The following is a 20,226-nucleotide window of genomic DNA, read 5'->3' on the forward strand; positions in this document are numbered from 1 at the left end:
CCCGCAGCCGCCCTCAGGGCGCCGGGCTCCGCCTGTTGCGCGGCCGGGGCTCGGGGCTCGGCCGGAGCCCACTGGAGGAGGGCGCGCCGGGAGGCGGCTCCGCGCAGGGCATCCCCGGGGCGTTTCCCGCCGGGAAGCCCTTCCTTCCTTCCTCGAGAGGAGGCGCTTTCCTGGCAGATGTAAGTGCTTCCCGGGCCGCCTGCTCCGCCTCTTCGCTGTCCCCCTCCCTCCCTAGGCCGCCGCGGAGCCGGCGCCCCGCGACAGTTGCAGCAGGAAGGAGCGCGCCTAGCTTCGCCTGCAGCGTGCGGGGGTGCGGAGCCGCGGACCGCGCTGGGGCCGGGGCCGGGGCCGGGGCCAGGGCTGGGGACGCCTCCTGCCCGCGCGCCTCTCTCCGGGCGCCCGACCTCCTGAGGTGCCCGGGCTGCGAGCGAGCACAGCCGCCTGCAGGGGCCGCGCGAGCGGAGCCGCCTTTCGCATTGCGGAGCTCTCCCCTCCGTGCCTGTCGTCCGGCTAGGGAAGGCTCCCCGGTGTCTGCCGTCCCGGCGGGGGCATCCGGAGCCTACAGCCAAATTGCAGGCGCCCCGCGCCGAGGGCCGAGGGCAGCAGAAAGCCACCTCCACCCTGGGATGACCCAGGGGCCCGGCGCGCCGCGGGCGCAAAGTGTGTGTGGAGTGTTCTCTGGTCCTCTTGCATGGACTTGTGGTTCGCCAGAGAATGGGAGGGAGGCAGGCCAGTCAGGTCGGAAAGCTTTCCCGTCCCTTGTCACAGATTTGCTTAAACGATTTGCATAACCCTTGGATTAGAACTGTGTAAGTTAATTCACTTGGCTACTTGCAAACACCTGCAGGTAAACAGGAAGCAAATCTTTTCCTGAACACCTGCCCCCTTGCTGGAGGCGTGAGCCTAGAGCTTTGCTCAGCCCACAGGATGGGGACGGAGAGGCCTTGGGTCTGGGCTCCAATTCTGTACTCGGCTGTGAACATCTTGAACACATGGACTTATCTGCTGTGCGTTTGCAACCAGTAGAAGATGACAGAGTTTCTGTTCCCAGGGAATCCTGTTCTTCCTTCTGGTCAGGTTATTTCTACCTCCTGTTCTAATACTAAGTGTCTTATTTCAGGACTATAAGGTGGCCTGATTGGGCTCAGGAGGGGGTGATGCTGGGGTGCCTAGGAACCACGAGCCCAGAGATTGTGAACGTTCTCTAAGGCCTGGTGAGGTCTGCTAGCTAAATCTGGTGACTAAACACGTTATTAGCCCTTGAGGGTGGGCCAAGCTCTGTTGTCAAGACTCGCAGCAGTCTTTGCTGGTTCAGGAAACACTGAAGATCCCGCGCTTTGAAGCCCAGGTGGTTCTTCTCCCGCTTCTCCTCTCCTCTGCCTTCTCTTCTTTTGGGAGTGCAGCGCCCTCGGTCTGTAGTGGGTTTTGCCCTGCATGTGATCTGCACAGTCACTGCCTCCTCTGTTCTTCCCCAGATCTCAGTCTGCCCTGTGCTTGGCATTTGGAGTTGGAGTGTGTGCCGGCTTTGAGAAAGCAGGCTCTGCGGGGCTTTCGTTTTCATCTTTTCCCCTCTGCCTTCTTTTTATGTAGCTGCAATGCACGGACTGCCAGCAGTATGGTGAGGGCTCTGCTCGGTAGTTTTCCAGGTATCACTTAGTCCTTGCAGCAACCATGTGAAGAAGTGAGGCTTGGGTCCCTCGCTGCAGAGTTGATGTGGGTGCCCTGGGTGCATCCTGAACTTCGAAAAGGAGTGGCCAGCTACAGAGAGGGTGGCCTGAGTTTTCCCTAGTAGGGGAGTTGAGGGGGTCCCAGTGGAGAGTGTGTGTGATCAGTGGTAGTGGCCCTTGTATGAACTTGCAGGGAGACATCAGGGGAGCAGGTGAGGGCCTGGGACCTGAGTTCTGGCTCTGATTTCTGCTTCTCTGTGCTTTTTACTACACAGAGGTCACTTTGCTTCTCTGGGTCTCGTCTGTTTAGCTACGAGGATCTAGATCTCTAATATTTATTGTTATCTTGCACTAGGCACTAAAAGCTAAAAGCTTGTACATGTACTAACTCTCTTCATCCTACTGAGAGCTGTGAGAGGTAAGTTTGTATTATCTATTTTAGATGAGGAACAAAGAGACCAAGTAACTTATGCAAGGCCACCTAGTTAGGAAACCATGAAGCCAGGATTCCATCCCACACACTCTGCTGTGAGATCCACCCAAGCATCCCTGCCTGTCTCTTCAACACTGCCGCCTAGTAGTAGGGAATCAACTCAGTTTGTTGATAGTGACAGGTAAAAGTGGCCTGCAGTTATCAAGTGACTTCCAGGTCTGTGTTTCAGCCTTCAAGGAGCCTTGAAGACTATATTAGAAAACTGTTCTCTCAGTCTTTGCCAAAGTCATCTGCTTCCGAATGGAATTCTGCCCAGCTCATTAGAAAGAAAGGAAAACCAAACCTAAAGGTCGTGGGCCAGGCTAACACTGCAGTTTCTTCCAGGAAATGTGTTTATCAAAATGAGAGACCTAGAAAACTCACAGGACAATTGCTTCAGAGTCAAGTCCGTCACCAGATAGACCTGTGAGCACCATATAAGTATTCACAGTGTAGATGCCAGGTCGGTGGCACCGTGGGCACTGAGGACCCGGAAACCTTGAGGGGAATCTTCAGGCTTAAGCTTGCTGTGGATGTGGAAATGCAAGATTAATACGCACAAGACTGGCTAGTACAAGGTGGGCATGGTGGTGTGTGCTTGTGATCCCGGCATTCTGGGAGGCTGGGGCAGGATTGAAAACCAGAGCCCAGCCGGGGCAACTTAGTGACTTAGCAACACCCTGTCTCAGAATAACAAATAAAACAAGGACTGGCTATGTAGCTCAATGCAAAGGCCCTGGCTTCAATCAGTTCCCAGTGCCAAAGGGAAGAAACAAAGTAATACAGATGCTAAATGTTTATTTCCTGGTAAAAGTCACAGTGACTGTATCACACTTATATACCCTATTTTAGTTTGCAGGAATTTTCCTAGTTGTTACCTAGTATCAGTCCTCTCAGTAACTGAGTGTAATAAACCACAGACAGGGCAGAGGTAAGAAGCTCATGTTGCAGCTGAAGAAAAAAGGCAAAGTGAACCTTGAGCTTGGATGTAGCCTGGTGTCTTCAGATGCCATATGCAGCATCCTCTAGACTCCATGGCCAGCCTTCCTTCTGGTTTGGGGGACAGAACAGGAGGGCAGTGAGATCTGGAGAGTCCTTGGAGTGGCTGGATTGCGTTTATCTTGGCATGCTGGCCTCGACCACTGAGAGGGCATGTCAGTGGAAGTGGACGTGGAAGAAAAAGTGCATTTAGTCATGGCTTTGTTTTTTCAGGGACCTGCTGCTATGAAGCATGGAGTGAATAGTTGATTATGATTTAGAGTGTGCAATAAAATGTAGGTACTGATTTAGAACATTCTTTTACTTTTAGTTTTCTTTCTTTTTTTTTTTTTTAAGAGACATGGTCTTGCTAAAGCTGCTGAGGCTGGCCTTGAACTTGGGATCCTCCTGTCTTAGCCTCTAAATAGCTGGGATTACAAGCCCCTGACTATCATCTTTTGGTCATCTTTTGAAACGGTAGTATATGGAGATTATAAAACTAAATTCTCTTTAATAAGCTAAATGTAAGACAGGGCTGTAGTAATTGTCTTTGTTGGCAAGGTGTGCTCACTTTCTTTGGAATCCTGCAGAGCCTTAGATCTTGAGGGGGAACAGTGTGTAAACATTGTCTGCAGTGGTGCAAGTATTGAGTGATAAAGGGTTGTGATCTGCTTGCTTCTAGCCAAGAGTGGTGCATTTAAGTAGCGTTTACAGTTACTGGCCTCGGTATGACTTGCTGAAGTTCTGAGTGAGTGATGTGTGCTGCTGACTGTCTGCTGAACTCTTACTGCATGTTCATCTAAGTTTATTTAAGTGCCTTGTAAGGAGCAGTATGTGCAAGGCTGGTGCTGTGGATGGGAAAAGAATTTATCAAGAGTTAAGGAATATAGAATAGTTAAGAGTTTACAGATTCACTGCAGGAGAGCATGAGCTTCAAGAGAGGACTGTGTGATCAGGGTAGAAGATTGGGGCTTTTACAAGGGTTTGAGGATGTGAGAGGGGATGGGGTGACCCAAACAAGCATCCTTGAAGGCTTTCTTCAGTCAGCTTGCACTCTGTCTCATGGGAGCCCCTGTTTTGTGTCACACTGTATAGGAAAGGAGCCTCTTTGATGCGGCCCACTCTTCTGGTCCTCACGGAATGCTCTGCAGGCTGGGAATGAGGACGTTGACGAGCATCAGGTCCAAGACAAGGGTCTCAGAGGGACCAAGACCATTGGGAAGAGATACATGTGATCTGCATCAAAGGCATACTCGTTACTTCCTGTTATGTGTACGTAGTTTAGCTGTGCAGAAGGTTGTGCCAACTCAGGAAGCCGGCTGTGGAAGAGTCTAGGGTTACGGTAGCTGTCAAGCAACTGTTTCCTGCCTGCTCAGCCTCCACACTAATGATCAGTGGGTAGAGGATAGAATGACACATACCTGTTCTCTTTGCAGATTTAAATACATACAAGCACCCATCTGAAGCATTTGTAACCTTCCCGTGGCAGGTACTGTGCCAGCCCTGGGTCTCCTGTGGTAGGGAAGATGTGGGATGGGCAGACACTGCTCTGAAGATCGGGCAGGTTAGGGGAGGGCAGAAGTGTAGCAGAGGCTCTGGGAAGCCCTTGTTGAAGAAGAGACATTTTCTTCTGAGAGCTGGAAAGGATCCATTACAGAAAGGATGGGAGAAGGAGAAGCTCAGGATGAAGATTCTAGGCGGGAGTGAGCATGGCACTTTGGGCGAGCTCGGGAGAACAAGGGAGAGACTTTGTGAGGAAGCTGATGGATCGCAGAGACTGGTCACAGTGCAGTCTCAGGCCAAGTTCAGGGTCTTAGTGTTTACCCAGAAGGAGGTGGGAAGAAGTTAATGGATTTGCAGTAGAGGTGTAGCATGCTGTTAACATTTACAGTAGTCACTTATCTGTAGCCTTGGTCTACATTTCAGTTAACCGGAAATCAGCTGCCATCCAAAAATATTAAGTGGAAATTTCAGAAACAAACAAAACCAGATAAATTTTAAGGTGCGCATCATTCTGAGTAGCAGGTGCAAGCTTATGCTGTCCTCCCATTTCTCAAGGGGCATGGATTCTCCCTTGTCCAGCATGGCCAGGCTCTGTCTGCTGCTTGCCTGTTAGTTGATTAATGGTGCTGGGTTGGCAGATCAACAGCAGAGCACCTGTGACCACATGATCCTCAGTTTACTGAACACGGGCTCCAGAGTGCAGAAGTAGCAGTGCTGGCAATTTGGATCTGCCAAAGAGAGGCTGTAAAGTACAAGGTGTAGTTGGAGAATATGGAATATGTCTAAACTAAAATAAACTGATTACAGTAGGAGATACATCACCACAGATTCCCCTCAATGTCCTCCCCCTTGCTGCAAGCACACTGATCTCATCATTCTTGCCACTTCCTGAAGCAGTTCGGAAAGTCCTCTTTCAGGAGTGTCTTTAGTTGTGCTGTTGTGGCTGCCTCAGTGTACTGAACTGATTCAAAACATTGACCTTTCATGGTCATTTTTGACTTTGTGGAAGACTCAGAAGTTGCATGTGTCAGATCCAGTGACTAAGGTAGATGAGGAAGCAGTGTCATATTTTTACGAGCTTGCTTTTCTGTTAAAGGACATTTGGCAGCAGCATTCACTATATTTTGGACTACATCTTGTGAAGACATGAAAGAAGACTTCTAGAACGGCTTCAGAGAGTGCCAAGAACAATGGATGAGTGTGTTTGAAGTGAGGGGAGTATTTTAAGGAAGAACAAAGGTAATGTGTATTATTAGAATAAATTTAAAAAATTTACAGATTACTATATATTTTGACCATCCCTTGCATTTCCTTGTAATGAAAAGTTAAAAGTACAGTAAGATACTGAGAACTTCAAGTGAGGTGAAAGTGTACAGTAAGATAGAGATAGCACATTCACATAATTTTTATTGCTGATATGGTTATAATTGTTCTATTTTAATGTGTGTGTGTGTGTGTGTGTGTGTGTGTGTGTGTGTATGGCATTGGAATTGAGGCCATGGATTTCACACTGAGCTACATCCTTAGACCCCTTTTTAAAAAACTTTGAGACAGGGTCTTGCTAAGTCATAGGCTGCTTAGACTGGCTTCAAACTGTGATCTTCCTGCCTCATCTTCCTCGTGTGCTAGGATTAAGGCATGTACCATCATGCCTGGTTTGTGTTGATATTTTCTTGTGCCTAATTCATGAGTTAAACTTTGTCATAGGTATTAATGTATAGAAAAACATAGTATATATGTGGTTTGGTACTTTGTGAGACATCAGGCATTCTTCAGGGGTCTTGTAACATATTCCCTGAGGATAGGAGTGGGGTGCCTGGTGAAGGTTGTGTGGGATAGATTGACAGGTGCAAACATGGCACTTGGGAACTAATTTGTAGGTATGTTAGGGAGGCGGGACCTAACGCCCGGGAGATGCAGAAGTGAAGGTAATACATTGTAGCTCAGTTATTAAAGAGAACCACAGGATGGCCTGGGGCAGGTTCGTGTCCATGTGGAAGGTGCCTTTTGCTGAGGTCAGGGTGCTGAGTCCAGCTCTTCAGTAAATCAGCATTACATGTCTTTGTACATACTGTAGAGTTGTCTGGTATTAGCACTTGTAGAATCTTAGACATCTGAACATTAGTTCTGGTTCTATCTCCGATTATCAGGCAACTTTGAGCATATCACTTGTTCTTCTTTCTTGTCTTAGTTACTTTCTTTGTTGCTGGGGTCAAATACCTGACACCCACAACTTAAGGGAGGAGAGGTTTGTTGAACTCAAAGTCTATAGAGGTGTCAGTCCATAGTTGGCTGGCTCCCAGACAGGTGGCACCCGGCAGAGGGGCATTGCAGAGGAGAAACAGCTCATGGCACTGGGGCAGAAAGCAGGGAGAGGTCAAGGGCGGGGGAGGGAGACTGTACAGCTGCAGGCCATGCCACCAGGACCTACCTCCTCCCACCCTGCTTCGGCTCCCAGAAGCTATAAGTGCATCAGTGCCCTGATCTGCAGACAAGCACCATGCTGTGCTGTTTCCCCTGCAGTTTGGTTGATATTATGGTTTTTAAAAAAGTATGCAGTCATACTATAAGTGTGAGGGAGGCCTGGGTATGGTTATAAGTCACTTTCTAGGTTTTCAGAGACTCTTTCCTTACTTGATTTGAATCTTAGTTCTGGCTTTATCTCAGATTATTGGGTTCTCTTATCACAGGGAGCTTTGGCTCTGTACCCACAAGTGTCATCTAAGAGATGTAAGAGAAATATCTGGTCCATTTTTGTGAGAACACAGGTGGATTAATTTGTAGTTGTACGGGATGAAGGTTAAAGGGGCTATAGAAGCAAAAGTCGTTTAGAAGATCAGTTAAGTCATTTACTACCTCTAGAAGACTTCTAAGTCAGCATCTCCAGAGAATCAGAACCAACAGATTATGTAAGTCTGCAGGAAACGGTTCATGGTAAAGAATTGGCTCACATAGTTATGGAGGCTGCAAGCTCCAGTTTTGCAAGGTGGGCTGGCAGCCTGGAAACCAAGGAAGGCCACGGTTCTAGCAGAGGTCTGGAGACAGTCTGCTGTGGACTAGAAAGAGCTGGCACTCTGGTGGGGTCCAGAAGCAGCCTGCTGGAGAACTCTCCAGTCTGCATTCCATTCACACTTTCAGCTGATTGGAGGAGGCCTACCCACGTTATGCACCGGCCTACTTTACTCACAGTTTACCAGTTGAAATGTTAATTGCATACATAACACCCCCATAGAAACACCCAAATTTTGATTTAAACTTGTGCACACTCAGCCAAGTTGAAACATAAAATTAACCATTATGAACCTATAGCAGAATATCTTGACCTAAAGGTTAAAACGAAGCCAGAAGCCAGGCATGGTGGTGCACACCTGTAGTCCCAGCACCATGGGATGCTGAGGAAAGAGGAGAGCAAGTTCAAGCCCAGCTGGGGCAACTTAGGGGTTTAGCAAGATCCTGTCTCAAAATAAAAAAATAAAAAGGTGGGGGTGTAGTTCAGTACAAAGGCCCTGGGTTTAATTCCCAGCACTGTCAAAACAAAACATGACACAATAAAGCACAACAAAACGGTGGGCAATGAATGTTACAGCCTGAGGGGCCTTAGAGAAAGACAGAGTACCCAGCCACTATTTTAGATTTGTAGGGAATAGGGAATGAGCAAAGCAGAGCTGCACAGTTGAAAGTTACTCCAAGAATCAGTGAAGTCATTTGCTGCCTAGGGAAACTTTTGCAAATGGGCAGAGGACCTAGAGACAGAGGGGAGGAAGGAAGGGGAAGGGGAACAAGTTAGGATGTGTTATGTACAGGCACTCACTCTCCAAGAGGAAGACAGTCATTGTGTACTGCAAACGTGTGCTAATAAAAATAAAAATTAATTTAAAGAAAAGAAGAAATACCTCATAATGGAGGGAAAATGGCAGAGTGGTGATTGGTAGCAAAATTCAGCCTCTCTGGGACTGAGAATCTGGGTGCTGGAAAGTAACAACTTGTGGAAGGAAAAAAGAGAAGCAGAGACCAGGGCCTGGAGAGGAACTGATAGAAAAAAGTTAGAAGCTACAGAGAAAACTGGAAAGGCAGTCCAAGGAAACAATCTGGACTGTGTCCTCAAAGCTCATGGGGAGGGGAACAGGGCCTCCCAAAAGTAATGTATGTGCACAGGGCTGGGGGATCCAGGGAGAATCAGTAGTAGAGCCTGGCCTTTGCAAACTGCAGAAAGAGCTCAGGGTTTGCTCTGAGGGTCTCCTTCTGTATGCAGGAGAGGGGTTCCAGTGCGGACACCTGCCATTTCACCAGAGAATGCTTGATCAGGTGCCATTTTGGGAAGGGGTTGATTTATTTAAGTCTGGGACTCAGAAAATCTGAAAAATAACTTCACTTAAGGGCTACCAGAGTTGCCCTTGCTCAGTGACTGGGTGAGAGACAGCCATAATAGACAGCTACCACAGGGAGTGGGCTAGAAAGAGATCCCTGAAAAGTTTATACTCAGGCCCAGAAGAACTCGGGCCCCTCCCCCCATGGTGAGGAGCCAGACTTGGCTGGAGCTGCACTCAGGAACAGCTGGGTTTGAAAGTACCAGCCAGAACTAAGTCCTTGAACCCTGTCCTGCTCCCTCCATCCAGCACTGATCTAAAGTCTGACTGCCTTCCCTAGCCACCAGCATGAGCAAGGACACATCCGGGCATGGACACTGTCACAGCATGGAGGGAAAATGGGAGGGGGCTCTGGATGCGGGTGCACCTTACAAACCCACAGGCTATAAGGCTAGGCAGAGAAAACATACTCACTGGACTCCAAATCTGCAGATTTTAGAAGGAAACCCCTCACTCAAAAATACAGAAAAACATTTTTTTCTCTGTTTTTGAACTCTTTCTCCTTCCTTTGTTCTCTTTTTAATTTTTCTATTTTTATTATCCATCTTATTTCTTTTTTTCCTTCCTTTTTTCTTCTGTCTTCTATATCTTTTTTCCTGTTACTCTCTTAGTTACTTTCTTATTACTGGGACAAAATACCTGACATCCACAAGTTTAAGGAGAAAATGTTTATTTTAACTCACAGTTTGTAGATGTTTCAGTCCATAGTTGGGTGGCTCCGAGGCAGGGCAACATGACAGAAGGACATCGCAGAGGAGAAATGGTCCCTGGCAAAGCAGGCAGGGGACAGAGTGGGACTTCCTTCTTTCCCTTTTTATCCCAACAGGGCTACAAGCCTACTGGGTGGTGCTTCTCTCTTCAGTAAAACAATCATCCAGAACTATGCTAAACCAATCAGTGGCCTAGTCCAGTGTTACACACCCATGATACAGTCACTCCCCAAAGCCCCACCTATGAGCACATGAAGCTTTGAGGGGACATCTAGCTATAAGCCATAACAGGTACCTTTATCTAATTCTGTAAATGTTCTTCTACTCCATAATAGAATTCTTTGTCTCACTTTTCTTTTCTCCTCTTCATCTCCTATTATTTAATTTTTCAAAATTTTCTTTTTTCATTCTCCTATTTTCAACTCCCTATATCTTTAACACATTCCCACCAGCTTGAAGCGCTAGTGGTACATGCATGATTGTATCATTTGGCGGCTTATACCACTGATGGTACAAGTGGTGCAGTCATGCATGGGATAGTCATGAATCATTGGTAGGTAGAGCTGCCCAGCAGCGAGACATATGAACCCCACTGTGAATGTGTTAATAGTATAATTATTAGCTTTATTAGCTTTTAGATAGTTAACTGTGTTACTACTCTCAAATTCTTTTCTATCATTAGTGAAGGTATAGTTGTTGCTTTTAGTAGGTATTTGTTGAATCACTTTATCAAAGAGCTGCTTCTTTGAAAGAATAAACAAAATAAATAAACCCTTAGCCAACCTTACAAAAAACGGTTAAAGACCAAAATTAATGCAGTTAGAAATGAAACAGGTGAAATCACAACAGATTCTGCTGAAATCTAGATTACTAGCAGCTACTTTGAGCCTGTGTTAGTTACCTTTCTCTTGTTGCTGGGACAAAATACCTGATGCCCAAAATTAAAGAAGGAAAGGTTTATTTAGCTCACAGTTTTGGAGGTTTCAGTTCTTAATCTGTTGGCTCCAAGGCATGGTGGCATAATGAGGGTAAATGTACCAGGGGGCAGAAGACGGCAAAAGCAACAAGAGCAAAAAAAGGGGAAGAGCAAGCCGCTTTTCCTCCCTTATATTGTAAGCAGGCTACTCCCTTTTGGGTGGGTGCAGCATTCACACCAACTGCTTCCCTCCTCTTGCACAGGCTCAGGATGTTTACTGAGTGAGGATGCTGGCCTCTTGCTGAGTCACTTAGTTAAACTTCTAAACTTCTCAAGTTGATACAATGTATCAACTATTACAGAGCACTTGTACTCTAATGAAATGAAATCACAAGAAATGGATAGACTGATAGATAAATATGAACTGCCAAAGCTGAACCAAGAAAACATAAAACCCCGTATAATCCAGTGTCAGGCAATGAGATTGCAGAAGTAATAATAATAAAAAAAACTAAGAAAACCCAGGTCCCAATTGATTTATTATAAATTCTGTAAGAACTTTCCTCAAACTCTTCAATGAAATTGAAAGAGAAGGAGCAATCCTAAAGCATCCCTGGAAATTAGCATTAGTCTGATTCCAAAACCAGAAAAGGACCCAATCAAAAAAGAGAACTGTAGGCCAATCTCTTTAATGAACACAGATGCAAAAATCCTCAACAAGATACTAGCAAAAAAAATGCAGCAAAGTATTAGGAATATCATACACCAAGTAAGCTTCATGCCAGCAAGAATGGATCAATATATGCAAATCAATAAATGTAATACATCACATAAATGGAAGGACAAAACCGCATGATCATCTCAATAGATACAGAAAAAACCTTTGACAAAATCCAACATCCATTCATGATAAAATCCTTGAAGAAAATAGGCATAGAAGGACCTTATCTCAATCTGATAAAAGTCATTTGTAACAAACAGTGGACAACATCATATTAAATGGAGAGAAGCTGAAAGCTTTCCTTCCAAAATCAGGATCAAGACAAGGACGTCTGCTATCACCACTACTATTAAGTGTATTTCTTAAACTATTAGCCAAGTAATTAGGCAAGAGAAAGAAGTAAAAGGAATATGGATAGTAAAGGAAGGAATCAAATTATCATTGTTTGCAGATGACATGAGCCTCTATATAAAAGATCCAGAATTCCAACAAAAGACTCCTAGAATTAGTGGCCAAATTCATTAGTGCAGCAAGATACAAAGAGAGCTATACTCCCAGCCAACACACAAAATCAGTAACATTCTTAAATACTGATAATAACCTCACTGAGAAGGAAATTAGGGAAACAATGCCTTTCATAATAGCATGAAGAAAAATTAAATATCTAGGAATTAACCTAAGGAAGTAAAAGACCTTTGTGACAAAAACTGTAATACTCTGAAAAAGAAGATCAAGGGACACATCAGAAAATAGAAAAATATCCCCTGTTTCTGAATAGGCACAACCAATGCTGTCAAAATGGCCATGCTTCCACAACTGATACATAGACTTATGGCAATCTAAAGCAAAATACTATTAGCATTCCTCACAGAATTAGAGAAGATGGACCTAAAATTTATATAGAACCAAAAGAGATCCAGAATAGCAAAAGCAGTCCTGGGCATTGAGAGCAAGGCAGGAGGAATAGCAATTCTAGATTTCAAATTAAAGTTCTAGATTACAAAGCTACAGTGACAAAAACAGCATAGTATTGGCAAAAGAATAGACTTGTGGATCAGTAGAACAGACCAGAGGTTGCAGAAACAACTCCAGATGCATTCAGCTACCTAATCTTTGACAGAGGGGCTAAAAACTGATGCTGGGGGAAAGATAGCCTCTCTCACAAATGATGCTGGGAAAATTGGCTGTCCACATGCTAGTGATTGGACCCCGAGCCATGTCTGCCATTATGTGCTAAACTAAAATCCAAATGTATCAAAGATATTAAAACAAACATTTTATCTGCTGGAAGATAAAACAGGTAAAACTTGTGAAAGTTTAGATATAGACAAGGGTTTTCTGAACAGATCCCCAGTTACACAAGAGAGGACATTAAGAATCAATAGGTGGGATCACATCAAGTTGGCTTCTGCACAGCAAAGAAAACAACAGAGTGAAGAGACAACCTACAGAAAGGGAAAAAAGTTTGCCAGCTACTCCTTAGATAGAGGACTAATATCTAGAATTTATGAAGAACTAAGAATATTAGACCCTCCCAAAAAAGATTGAGTCAAAAAATGTGCAACTGAAAAGAGCAGACAATTCCTGGAAGGAAAAATACAAATGGCCAACAAATACATTAAGAAATGTTCACCATCTCTGACCATTACAAAGTGCAAATTAAAACAACACAGATTCATCTCACTCCATAAAGATTGGCTGTCATCAGGAAACCAGGTAACAGGGGCAGGAGGAGGAGCCCTGTTCACTGTTGGTGGGAATATAGACCTGTACAGCCACTATGGAAATCAGTGTGGAGATTCCTCAAAATGCTAAAACTAGAAATTCCATTTAACCCAGCTATTTCCCCCTAGGTATCCTCCTGAAAGAGTTAAAAACGTCACAGTACAATGATACATACATATCCCGGTTTATAGCAGCTTGGAAGCAGCCTGTATGTTCATCAACACATGAATGGATAAAGAAAGTGTGGTATATATATGCAATGGAGTACTATTCTGCCATAAAGAAAGACAAATTTGAGTCATTTGTAGGAAAATGGATACATAATGTTAAGTGAAATAAATCAGACACATAAGCTCAAATATCCCATGGTTTCTTTTGTATGAGAAACCCATATATAAATAAAAAACAAAATAAAAGATAGATAATAGGAAAAGAGGTGGAGAAGGGAGGAGCAGAGGGTAAAAGTGTAGCCAGAAGGGAGAGACAGGAAGGGGATGTAAAGTGATTTAAGATGTGTTATGTACATGTATCAGCTCTGCAGGATGAATGTAATTATTATGTACTACAAATAACAACAACAAAAAGAAAATACATAAGCAAGAAAAAAGACAGAGAGACTTCTTTTGATAATGCTGGCAAATTCTGGAAAATCATTTTTGTATGGAGATGAAAGAATGCCAGCAGGCTGAAGTTTTGGGTTTGAATGTGCTTACTTTTAAACTGTCCTTCCGCTCTGGCTCTGTGTGGCTTTCTTCAGCCCTGGTTGGTGTGCCAAGGTGAGCCTGGATGCTTTCCCGGCTCTCTACTTGAGGTAGAAATACAGTTGGCCAAAGGACCTGGGAGATGCCGTTGTGGTTAAAGACTGTGGTTTGTAAGTTTGGGCAGAGCGTATGCATGGGTCCTGGCAAGGGGTTTGGCATTGTTGTCTTTAAGGTCAGTAAATTAGCCCTCGGCACTGTGTCTTTTGTGGATTTGTAAGACCCAAATTTTTTTAGTGTGGGAACTTCCAGAGGCCACCAAACTTCCTTTCCATGTCACGGCTTAGACATCGCCTGACTGCTGTTCAGGCTGCAGCGGCATTTCAGGGCTGAGCCCCTTCTGCAGAGCTTATCCTCTGGGCTAAAAGTGTGAAAGGAGAACACCACATGTGCCAGTGTGTGTCTGTCTGTCCTACTGTCCTTGGCAAAGTGTAAAAGGTAGCAGTATCCCCACGCTCACTCATCATCTCAACTCCTATAAGGTTGGCTTTTGAAGAAGGGAAAATCAGGAGTCTCGTGAGTGTTCATAGAAAGGAACTTGGCCTGTGGGAAGTCCCAAGTCTGCAGATCCAGGTACAGGTCACGTGTCTGTGTGGGGTGTCTTTTGGGGATCATACTGAGTTTTCTACTTCCAGTTCCTCTAGACTTAAATTTTGGAAGTTGTTGTGCACTTCGCATACTCATCTGGTATCTTCTACCTAGAATTTTGTATAAAAGAGTACAAGATGCAGTTACGTAGTGCAGCCCTAAGCTCTAACAGGTTAGATGCTTTTCACCATTCATCCCCATCTCCCACGTCAACTGGGCTGACGTATAAGTAAGCCCCGCTTAACGAGCCCTCATGGGTCGGTTAGAGTGAGCAGCTTGGGAAGAATTCCCAGGTGGCATCCCTGGAGCCTCAGCGAAGCAGGTTTAAGTCACAAGAATGGGCAGTGAGGTGATTTTGAGTCCAGGACATAGGCAGTGTGGGCTGGAGGGAGGAGGTGAGTGTTCTCTCCTTGCAGCAGGACCGCTTGCTTGCTTTGCACACTGTCTAGACAAACCCTGGCCTGGGAGACAGAGTGCTTCTTGGTGTGAACTGTTTGGTTGATTGGACACAGGCAGGTGTGCCATGGAGAAGGACACAATAGTATTTTTTCCAGAGGTTCCATAATAAGCAGCAACAGTCCCTTAAATGCTGTTTGTATGCTTTCCTGGGGCTGATTTCTGAAACCACTCAGCCGGTGGAGGCAAAACTATTTTGAATTCCCTTGTTAAATTATCTCGAGTAAGAAACTCACAGATGTGGAACCATGGTGCACGTAAGGTCAAAGGCGTGATTTACTCCAGAGACTTGGAGTTTGTTTTTCCAAGCATGGGTTCCTGTGTGCTGTGGAGTGAGAGTTTTCTTGTGCAGCCGGGAACCCTGCACCTGCCCAGAGCTGATGGGCCCAGAGGACAGCTGCTTTGTGCAGGTGGGCCCGGGTTGTCTGGGGCCGCTGTTTCTTCCTTGGTCTGTTTGACCTTGGTCCTCCTTATAGGAAGCTTGGTAGTTCAGAGAGCTGTAGGTGTATTTAGGAAATGGTTTGGAGAAAAGAGAGGTGTAAGGATTTGTTTTAATAAATCAAACCGAAAACTTTGACTTGTACTGCCTGGGGAGCTCATTATTTTATAAAGATGTATTTTTTCATATTCATGAGGTATAGAATTAGTCATGGCAAAGAGTTCTGGGCAAAACATTTGAAAAGAATTCTCCCAAGATGGCTTCTGGGAACTGGATGTGGATTTTTGTGAAGCATAAACACATTTTTTTCACTACCTTCCAAATAACAGACTAGACACTCTACTAGCCATCATATTTATTTTATTATATTTTTGAAGAAGTTAAGTAAAACTTTTTCCCCATAAAATAAATAGTGTGGCAACTTGTGGTAGCAAAACACACTTGGCCCTCTAAGAGTTTCACTGTAAACACACCGAGGATTTATGGTTTGGCAGAAGCACTGTTTTCTTCCAGTAGCAATGAAGGTTTTTCTGAAATCCTTGGGAAATGCCGTCACATGTGGGCTGCTCACCCTGGATGTGGGGAAAGTTTATGCGACAGTTTGTGTGTATCTCTCCAAAATTCATGTGTTCCATTTTGCTTGCAATTGTGAAGATCAGTAGGGGGTGGGAAACCGGACCCCCACCTATGTGGATTGCAGGGTTTGGGAGGTGAGGTTTCGGGAGGTAACTCGAGGTAGGTGGGGTCCTGCGGCGCCTCCCCCATGGCATCAGGGGCAGTGTGCAAGGAGAGGAGACCATGCCGCATACTTCCTCTCTTTATGTTGTAAGAAGGGCTCTCCAGAGGTTAGCAGCATGCTCTTAGACTCCCCAGCCTCCAGAACTTCTGGCTACATAACCGTCTCTTCTTTACAAACCACCCAGTCTCTGGTATCGTTTCATAGCAGTAGCAAGGGACTAAACCAGTTTAGGCAGGCATCCTCACCAGCATGGGAAGGTGCTTCCTGATCAGCCTTTTCTGCTCCACCCCGTTGCTGTTGCTGTGGTTAAGGGAACTTTCCTGTGGTCGCTCCCGGAAGTGCCTCCCAAATGTATGCAGGAGCCAGACCCTGATCCCAGTGAGTGCAGGGACATGGTCAAAACATGGAGTTCTGTGAGCACAAAGGCCACTCACTTGGCGTTAGGCGTGTGTGGGGTATCCCAGAGGAGGTGGCCTGGTGTGGATGTGCTTGCACGGAGGAAAAGACGGGAGAAGAACATCAGCTGGAGTGAGCAGCCTGGGAGGCTGGGGAACATGCGGAGGCCCGGGTGGACAGGGGTGACCCAGGGCAGGTGGGGGTGTTCTCGCTCACCTTTGTGACCTGTCCCGGGTAGGAGCTGCTGAAGGTGCTGGGGGCGCTGCTGTGTGTGACTTCCGGGTTGTAGAAGCTGCTCTAGCTTAGGTGAAAACGGGCAAGATGACATTAGTGGTTCACCTACAGGGAGGACTTTAATTCTCTTTTTCTTGTTTTAAGATTAGGAATAGAGAATTCTTGGGGCAGTTTGAGTGGCACTTCTGGCCGCATGTTTGTCTCCTGCTAAAGTGCCCTCCTTTCCGTGGGGTTGCCCTTCCCTCTCTGAGCATTGCCTTGGTGGCTGGTGGCCGTCAAGGTGTCCTCAAGGTCCCTCCTGTCGGCTTCTTCTTGTCCTGCTCTGTGCAGCTGTTGTGTGGGAGGGGACGGGCATAGCTGGTCCATGTCTTTTGTCCATTGAGCAGCATCCAGCTCTTCCAGCTGTATTTTAGGAGCTTCCTGTAGCCTTCTGAAAAAACGATTTGTCGGAGCTAGCCACAACCAGTTTGCTTGTGTGCAAAGAACCATATTAGATGTAGAGACTGTCTGAGAGCCTTACTTCACACTGCAGTTTAATCTCCCAGCCTTTTCTGCTGGGTTGGAAAGGTACTCGGGGGAGAATGCAGAGTTCTCCGTGCAGAAATAGAGCTGGCAATCCCTGGAAGGGCAGGGAAACAAGGTTTCTGCAGACTGACTTTCCTGCTTCCTCCTCTTGCTCCTTTGTCTACCTGTCTACCTGTAGCAGTCAGATTGGCATCAAGTGGGTCCACTTCTTTTTTAGGATAACAGTTCTTACTCAGATGACACTTAGGGCTCCCACAGTATTTAGTGACAAAAATAGTAAATATGATATAGTATTTATATAATACCCCAGACTCTGCTATGAATGTGATATTTGTACTACCATTTTATTCTTCATAACCACACTGGATGTAGGTATGTATATTATCATCTTGTCTTGTGTTCAGTGATGACTGTAGCACATCTACCTGTCTCTCTACTCATCCATCCATTCATCTGTCTGCTACAGGCAGGTAAGAAGACCCCGAGAAGAGGTTTTTAGTACCTTAGCCAAGCCACACTGTTGGAAGGGACGGGCTAGGACTTGCCTCTCAATAGCAGCTCACCCACGACGGACCTGAAGGTCAGCACATGGCTTCCTGGCTGGGGAAGGTATTCACTCCTGTGCTGTCCGTTTTCTGACTGCAGGATCGGAGTGATAACAGCATGTGCCCGACAAAATGCCGTGTTCAGTGAAGTAATTCTCACAATGCCTGGCACAAAGTAAGAAGTACACGAAAGGCCTTCAAGAAAAATTGTTTTGTGACAGACACTATCAAGAAGCCTGAGTACACCTACTTATAGAGGCAAGCACAGAGTGCTCCGTGGGTGTGTTGTAGCTCCTCGAGGAGAAGGCCTGAGGTGTGGAAGTCATTCTTATTGATTCATACAAATTTAGGGCAATAAGGCTGAAGTACATCGTGCTCTAGGGGTGTGACAAGGTGTGGAAGGACAGACAGCAGGACAGACAGGACCCCACCCCCAGGCCTTGGTGGGCTCAGACTTGCCACCTCTACTTCGTACTCAGCCATTTTAAGCCTCAGCATCCTCGTCCATCAGCGGTGACTCATAATAATGTCTGTCTCACAGGTGGATCTGGGGACTCGGGAAGACACCCACTCATTCATATGTTTAATACTTCTTGCTGGGCATTAAGGACAAAGGTTAAGCAAAACAAGGCACTACTTTTGTAGAATGTGCAGTGTGGTGTGGGGTCAGCAAATATTCTGCTGCAGCTGAGCAAGTTCCTCTGATGAGGCAGGCAGGGAGGGCGCTGGGGGGTGGCCTGGGGTCAAGGCTTGGGACCTGGAGAATATGAGAGTTGAGTCCTGAAGGGTGTTCTGAGCAGGAAAACCGTGGGGAGAATTTCCCTGCTCTCACTTCTGTTCCTCTCGCTGTACTGAGGATTGAGCCCACGCCTTGTGCAGGGGGCATGTACTCTAGGACTGAGCTACATCCCCAGCCCTTTTATTGTTTGAGACAGGTCACTCTAAATTGCCTACACTGGCCTGGAACTTTCCATCCTCCTGTCTGTCTGCTGAGTAGCTGGAATTGCAGGACTATGTCACTGCTCCCAGCTGGAGAATTTCAAGCGTTTCCTTATAGTTATGGAATCTGAGTTGGGTTGAGGTAGGTAAGGAAAATAATAAAGCAAGAGCTAACATTTTATTGATCCATTACTATGTCCCAGGTATGGAGAGCTTTATTTGTAGCATCTCATTTTCAATCTGAATATGCAGTGTTTAGTATCCATGCTTTAAAAATGAGGAAACTGAGACTCAGAGAACCTAAAGAACTTGCTGAAGATCACATAGCCAGTGGCAGTGGAGCTGGGATTCCCACTAAAGCCCTCTGTATCCAGGCTTTATCCCGAAGGTCCAGGGGGCTGCCGAGGAGTTAAGCCTGGTGTCAGAGGGAGGTGAAGCAATCCCAGTTTAGAGGAAACTTCAGCTTAGTTTGCAGGGGAGGTAGGGGTGGAATATGGAGAGAGGGCCTGAGGCGAGGAAAACAGCTGGGAGTCTGTCTTTTGGAGGCAGTGGAAGAATACTTAGTGTCCGTCAGAACTGAAGCAGAGAGGGAGGGCAGAGGGATGGGAGAGGAGGGGATGGGAAGGGCTCTGGAGACAGTCTTCGCCTGTCCTTGGCCCTGGCTGGTGCTGGCAGCTGTGTGCAGAGGGGAAATGGGCACTGATGGGTCTGCAGTGTCTGGCCAGTGTGGCAGGCGGTGGGAGTAGTGGGGTGGGGGTGTTTGGGTGTGTTCACGTCAGGTCCCTGGGACATTCAGGTGGGCTTGGGGTGGAGTCCTGAAGGTTGGAGGGAGAGCTGGGCTGGATCAACAGCAGGGCTGTGTGGCCAGCTGGCTGGAGTTAGAGGACCTCGGCCAGGAAGAAGAACAGAGGGACAGGGCGGTCTGGGGAGGGGCCAGGTGGGTGTGGAGATGACAACTCGCAGGCCTGCAGGTTGCATTCGGGTGTGAATTTCTTTGGTTTGCTTACAGTATTTAAATATGACAAACAATAGTTGCCAACATTTAAAAACTCAGGAAAGTTCTCATGAAAATAAGCTTTGTAACACTTGGACCAATGTCATACAAGGAATGTAAACGTTATGTACTGCAAACACGCACTAATAATCTAAAATAAGAAAATACGCTTTGTGGGTGTTCCGGATGAGTTGGGTGACCTGGTCACCTGAGAGCCAGGGGAACGTGCCAGTCGGCTGGCCCAGTGCCTTCTCTTCTCAGTCTGGGCATCTGCTCGACCTATGAAGGTCTGTGGCTGCAGATGGAAAGTCTGGGCTGAGGAAGTCGAGTTTGATGAGACATAAGAGCAGTGTAATCAGAGAAGTGGGAAAGCAGGAGAGAGTGTTATTTATTTATTTATTTATTTTTTAAATTTTTTAATTTTAGAAATTAAAGGAGGAAAATACTAACAGACCGACAACATTTTACAAAATAGCATAGGATCAGTACAGACATTATAGAGTTACAAACAGAGTGGTAGGGAATTAACAATGCTTATTGTATTACATATTGAT

General features: G+C 46.0%; 1 protein-coding gene across 2 annotated transcripts in view; it reads left to right on the forward strand.

Annotated features, from left to right (window-relative positions):
- The window catches only part of Kcns3 (potassium voltage-gated channel, modifier subfamily S, member 3), a gene marked incomplete at its 5' end in the record, with an annotated part of 52,635 nt that continues 32,409 nt past the window's right edge, over positions 1-20,226 (forward strand). Inside the window, 2 exon segments of one of the 2 annotated variants that reach the window (XM_013522671.1) lie at positions 1-179; positions 5,717-5,859. 2 annotated transcript variants of the gene reach the window in all.

This window comes from Chinchilla lanigera, unplaced genomic scaffold (assembly GCF_000276665.1).
Source record: "Chinchilla lanigera isolate Chin_1 unplaced genomic scaffold, ChiLan1.0 scaffold00068, whole genome shotgun sequence".
NCBI lineage: Eukaryota > Metazoa > Chordata > Mammalia > Rodentia > Chinchillidae > Chinchilla > Chinchilla lanigera.